Source organism: Microtus oregoni, unplaced genomic scaffold (genome assembly GCF_018167655.1).
Source record: "Microtus oregoni isolate MIOR12 unplaced genomic scaffold, Mior012 000064F_ref0000363, whole genome shotgun sequence".
In the NCBI taxonomy this organism is placed as follows: Eukaryota; Metazoa; Chordata; class Mammalia; order Rodentia; family Cricetidae; genus Microtus; species Microtus oregoni.
In genome coordinates this window covers 688,216-694,790 of record NW_024543874.1, presented here as the reverse complement: position 1 = coordinate 694,790, position 6,575 = coordinate 688,216, and the positions used below count along the sequence as shown (strand labels likewise).

Below are 6,575 nucleotides of genomic sequence, written 5' to 3'. Positions count from 1 at the left end.
TTACAGTATTTCCTGGATTAAGTCAGAGATTCAGATCCATTTTACCAGTTGCACAAGAATCTCATGAACGCATCCTCCTTTAATTCAAAGCACACACTAGTGTGCGTTTGGTCAGGCTAGTGTTGACCAGAATTAAAGGGAGAAATTATATGCAAAAGAAGCGACTCTCCAAGTAGGAGTGTACAGAATATATTAATACCCTGGTATGTGAAATAATCATATACAACTAATATTTACCTTATTATTTAAACAAGACGGCAGAGCCTGTAGTTGACACATTCATGAGCTGTGGATGAAAGGTACCATCCATAGGCAGAATTATTCAAAGTAGTATATCTTAAAATACTTGGCCATACAAATCCTTTAGCTCAGCTACTACCCTCCTGCAGCTAGTTTGAGTCTGTGATGCTTTCTGGAGTCGCCAGACCTCAGGGCACTGAAGTTGGCAATAGCACCACAGGTGGCAAGCCTTTCCTGGTTGCTGGTGTTGCTCCTGTGACGTGGTTGAGGCTGCCCACATGTGGCAGCATGACATCCAAGTGCGAAACCTGGCTGGTCACACTCCGGGTGTCATGCCTGGTGTGGCTATGTGTTGTTGGTGAGGGCTCAAGCGAATTTCATTCTATCTCCATCCCCCAGTTCTTCATCCGTAAGATGGGGATGTTGGTAGACACTCCCCTTCTAGAGTTTGAAAAAATAGAAAGTTTTTTACAACAGCGCCCTGCTCACAGTGTTATTAAACTGTTGGCTATTTATAGCATGTTCAGAACATATGGATTCAACCTGCACTGATTGATCACATGCAGTCTGATTCAGAGAACACACTTTATAGCGAGTGTAGAGGAAATTCTTTCCACGTCCTGTGAAACGTGCCACTTCCCCTAGTGCGTGGGCAAGTTTGCCCCGCACGTCCCCAAGCAGCCGCGGTACAGCAGGAGTAGACGCTTGATGAGTCTCAGTCTTCTAATAATCTGACATCTGGGATCAACACACCACCCAGCCCGCTCAAGAGGCGCGTAGTGATTTGGTTACAGCACTCTGCTAAGGCGTTTTTACCTTTGTTTCCCATGGAGTTAGGCATAGTAAACTGAATGCATGCTTCGAGCATTGAGTTAACACAAGCTTTGTTATTTAGGCTAGAGTTTCGTTGACTTAACTACTACCATTTGCTTAGAAACCGTTAGTTATTTGCCACAGCAGACAGAAGAAAAAAAATACATTGCTTATAGTGGCCCATTTAGATACCTTAGCTTTCTTCTTCAGGAATTGTCCTGCTAGAGGTTAGGATATGTCTAACTTTGGCAATGAATAGAGACCCTCTCTGCATCCATGCGTCTGGGGCTGTGTCCTCTCTACTAAGGCTGGTGACCCACCATAGGCATATACGTTATACCGTGAATTATTATCTTTATAGTCACCAGTGGTCTGAGCTGTGTGTGGGAGCAAAGAGACACTTTGTCTCCTACATTTGGAGAGGGTAGGGAAAGCAATTGACCTCTCGCCTGTTTCTGGAATTCTTTGTATCCTTCTAAGCGTCAGGACAGCGTCTCCTCTTAGGTTCTGGCTTAGTCTGCAATGGGAAATCAGTCAGTCTCTCTCTCTCACACACTAATATTTAAGAATCTCACACACAGAACTTTCTGGAAAAGCCAGGAGCTTAGAGACCTAGGAAGCTCTCATTATCAGTTTGACATAGCTCTCTGGTTATTTTATAAACTAGTCCTTTGATGAGCCTTCACAGGGTGAATTTGAAATTAGAGGCCCTAACCCCAAGTTATAGTCCCCCCACTTCCACCAAATATTGATCTTAATGTTCCTATCTGATGCATACCTTCCATGCTTTCTTATGGTGCTTATCGTGAAATTAACTGTCCGTTGTGTTTCCCTTTCCTGAACATTTGAAGGAATGAGTCAGATGTTCTCATAATATATGGGCAGCCTGGAGAAAAAGGCTGTTATTTTAAGAGCTGGCCAGGAATTCCTTTCAGGGAGGAGACTGTCTGCCACCTTAATGGAGGCATGTGGCCATGAAGATAAGGCCCAGAGGAGATGGGCTGGGGCTAGATGAGGAGACAGCAGACTGCTCGGAGGGAGAAGTTAACAGGAATGCAGAAATGGAAGGACAGAGGGGAACGAAGGGGCGGGAGATGAAATGGGGGAGAAAGCAAGATGGCATATGACATGAACTTCTGGAAAGGGGAGGTTGGCTTCCCACGGACGCTTTGAGTGTTTGGGGGAGGGGACGACAAATAAAGCGGAAAGAGTTGTGTACAAGGTCCAGATCCCAACTCGACCACAGGAGCTGTGAGGGAGGCAAGTGAGAGCCGTCGGAGAGCGAGACCTGGGACCCTGAGAACGTTAACTCTCAGCTCTTCTCAGGCGTCCAAGGGGAAGATGCCGGCCTTCCCACGGGATTGTGGGATGGAAGCTGGAGCCAGTGTTTATTTCAGCCTAAGGGAGAGAGTAATCGTAGCTGACAGCCATGTTCCATCTACTCCAGGGGAAAAAAAATAGAAGAATGTCTGAATTTGAGAATGTTTGGAATACTGCTCTGGAGACGAATGAAACCTCAGAGTGAATTTTATGACTTGTGTCCCCAAAGAAGAGAAACGTAGCAACGGCATTTAGAAAAAGTTATTCTAAAGGATTTCTTCATTCTAATGGATAGAGATTGTCTTAAGATAATACAAATATTCCGAAGATTTAATGAAGTTATCGGGAGCCTTGTTGACATTAATTAGAGTTCTGTAATTAGAATTATAGTTATAGACGCTCCTTCCTGCAAAACAGAGGCCCATATTTCAGCATCTCGGGTTCCCAGTGCCGTTGGGCTCAGTACCTGATGCATTTTTATATAGCAGGGCTTTCATAATTCCTTTTAAATAACCATGTTGATAGATATTTAATCGCTTTTTAATTAATGGTAGGGTAAAAACCCATTTATACTTGTGCTCATCTTCCCTTGCCTCTGCTCACAAGCCAACTGTCAGCGGCTGGTGCACACGGCCGCCCAAAGCAACAGTGACACCGAATCCAATCAGGAAAGCAGCATAAAGATGAAAGGTCTCACCAATGGGAAGTGAACTTGCTAAAGTACGCCTTTCAATGAATTTGGACAAAACTGAAAAATGTTGTTGATATCAGATCCTTAGGCCGATTACTGAAGCGTTCGATTTTTCAGCATGTCAATTCATCACTGTCCACCTGGTTATAGTTAACACTTTCTCCCATTCCCAGAGTGTCTGCTGAGATCGGCACTTGCTGTCACAGGGTACTTGCCTCTCTAGAAGGTCAACAGAGCAGGGGGAGGCAATGGTCCTCTCCACCCCCACCCCCACCACTGCCCCCATCCTTTCTCAGGTATTGGTGAATGGCAGATTCACCTCAGCGTCTTGTGAGATCTAAAGTATTAATATGATAAAGCTTTTAGCCTCCAAACAGTTTAGCCTTTCCTCTTCGAGGCTCTGTAAAGTGTCCTGTCTGTTAATGTACGGGACTGGCTCTCCAGGAAGCTGTGCCATCACCTCCAGACACCCGAACCCCACTTTTCCCCGTGTCCCCCCTCTTCACCCCATCACCGTGCTGGTCCACACTGTAAATCACTCCTCTCTCAGGGACAATCAGGTGCACTTAATTCCATTTTGCGATTAGAGGTCTTGGGGTACATTTTAATAAATATTTGATGGAGATGCTAGCCTTGGGGGTCATTTTTGTTTACAGAATTAGAGATGGCATCTCAGAGGATTGGCGGTGGGAAGGAGAGGTGTCCATGAACGCACACCGAGTTCCCTCGGCTTTTCAGAACGCGGTAGCTGTCCACGGGGCCCATTTGGAGAAAGCAGTGATTGGATCGCAGAGTGCTGTTGGGGGATGCCAATTAAGACAACAATTGTCTAGTCAACGGTCATTTCATTTTTAAATGGCAAGCCAAACCCACTCTCTGCATATCTTCCACAGAAATCTATATACATCGTGTGGTGTGCAGTTTAGATTGTTTTAAGGGACTGAAATGGCTTTGGTTTTTAGCTAGTTTATTCTAGCTAGGCAATGAGTATCAATTTTGTTAATTAAGAGTTTCAGGCTCTTTAAATTTATAGTACAATTACAATTTACTTCATATTAAAGATGGTCTTTACCCCGTGGCACCATTAGGGAAATGCCCACTTAGGTTGTTTGCTGACAATTCCGAGGCAGCTGCCTTTCATGGGAAGAGTTACCATTTTGACTACTGCACTGAAATTTCTCACTGGGTGTCAAGTGCTCGTCAGCAGAATGGAACCGTGAAGACTTTTGACTTAAATCCTTCTTTCTTTTTTCTTGCCGGTCTCTCCCCTAAAGAAAAAGCCAATTCATCAGGTAGGAAAGGGCTGCCTTCTGTAGTCTCAGGTCCTGCCAGAGACAAATGACTGTAAAAATTTAAAATCAATCACTAACAGATTAGCTGTTGGTCCAAAGTAAATAGCAATCAGCTTATTAGGCATCAGGCGGAGTGAGATAAAGGGGAAGAGTTATTGAAAATGAGGATGTTGTCTGGGCTCCGCCTGTGGGGCAGCTGGGAGGAGGCTTTGCTACTCTAACAGCTAGCAGCACGGGAGGCAGCAGGCTGAGTAAGCTGAGTCCCTGGTTGTGCTAACCAGGGTCCTGCAGTTTTCTCTTCTACACCTGGCTTTCCTGGCTTTGGTCACAGGGGAGCTGGTGTGTTCCCCGCTGTTCTCGCCATGGCCCTTTGCTTGACTCAGCAAAGCGGTGCAGAAAGGTGGCTGAGAGTCCCAGTACGAGGAAGGACCTTTCTTAGCTCTTTGCATACTCACTTCCAGTCTCTTAGTGGTTTGGGTGGGGATGGACTCGAAGGGACCGCTGATTAGTGGCTCCCTCTAGCTGTAGGTGTGCCGGTTGCTGTGCACAATGGTTTTAATTGTTAGAGCCAGTGTTGGCTGCTAGAGGTTAGAATCAGTCGAGGAGGGCTTGAGGAGAAACATACTGTTCGTGGTCTCTTTCCCAAGGTGGTTACCAGCTTCAAAAGAAAACCACTAACTGGATGATGGTGAGTCCCTGCAGATATTCCTCAACCCAGTCGTCAAAGCTGATGTCACCACACGAAGACAGTGTGTCCCAGCACCCCAGAGGGATCATCATCCATATGGTTTCTTAAACTAACACACACACACACACACACACACACACACACACACTAATCATGAAAACATATCAGATAAAGTCATTCTATAAAAGAAGTGATCAGAGCTGGGTGGTAGTGGGGCATGCCTTTAATTCCAGCACTTGGGAGGTAGAGGCAGGTAGATCTCTGTGAGTTCGAGGCCAGCCTGGTCTATGGAGCTAGTTCTAGGACAGGCTAAGCTACAAAAAGAAACCCTGTCTCAAACAACAACAACAAACCAACCAACCAACCAACCAAACAAACAAAAAGAAGTGATCAGCAGTCTTTTAAAATGCCAGAGTCATAAACATCCAGGAATCCTGAGGAACTGTGGGGATGGGAAGAAAAGAACAGAAATAAAGTGGTGTGGGCTTCTGGGTCAGGTCCTAAAACTCAGGCAGAAGCAGATGAGAACTGGTAAGGCACCAAGCCTAAAGCACAGCTAGGAGGTTTCTCTTCCAGTCCCAGGCACTTTGGGAGCCACTGGTTACCATTCAGACATGGCCAGGTCCAAGAACCACACCATACACAACCAGTCCTGAAAATGGTATAGAAATAGCATCAGAAAACCCCGCTCACAAAGATACGAATCTCTTAAGGGAATTGACCCCAAGTTCCTGAGGAACATGTGCTTTGCCAAGAAGCACAACAAGAAATGCCTGAAGAAGATGCAGGCAAATAATGCAAAGGCCATTAGTACACATGCTGAGGCCCGTCAAGGCCCTGGTGAAGCCCAAGGTGCCAAAGGGCCCCAGCCACAGACTCAACCATTTTGCTTTCATTGTTTACCCCAAGCTTGGGAAGCAGATAGAAGCTACGTGGCCAAGGGTTGTAGGCTCTGATAACCAAAGCCCAAGGTTCAAATCAAGGCAGAGGCCTCAGCTCCACCTCAGGCTCCCAAAGGTGCCCAGATCCTGTAAAGGCTCCATAGAAAAGGCTTCGGTCTGCCAATGTGAATACGGATGGATTGGTGGGACGCACCTGCACACTATTGCAAATGGTCAGGACGCTACACTGTTTTTAACAAATAAACTTGAGGTAAGCACAGCCAGGAATGTCTTTGTAAATGTCATCCCTGGTTTGGATGATAAGATTATGTAGGCTTATATAGTACTAGGGGAAGCTGAGTGAAGAATATGGGTACTGTTTATTTTTTTTCTGTAAGTGTAAAATGATTTAAAAATAAAAAGTTAAAAAAGGAGGATGCACTTAAACTACAGTGACTATAGAAGCCTTTGTGATGGAACCCAGCTCACACCTGGGCCAGTTTTACCTTTCATTGTTCTGCTTTCTTTTGCTAAAACTAGAGTCAACAGTTGCTTGCTCAGAGCAGAGGAAAACAAGTTGTTTACAAGAAATTCAGGATCTGGGGTTTTACAGTTCCCAACATCTGTCATCCCATTTGGTTGAGGTTGGG

The 6,575-nt window shown here is 45.4% G+C and overlaps 1 pseudogene; it reads left to right on the top strand.

Moving 5' to 3' along the window:
- Positions 1-5,658: 5,658 nt before the first annotated feature.
- On the top strand, positions 5,659-6,078 carry LOC121439923 (annotated as a pseudogene).
- Positions 6,079-6,575: the final 497 nt, after the last annotated feature.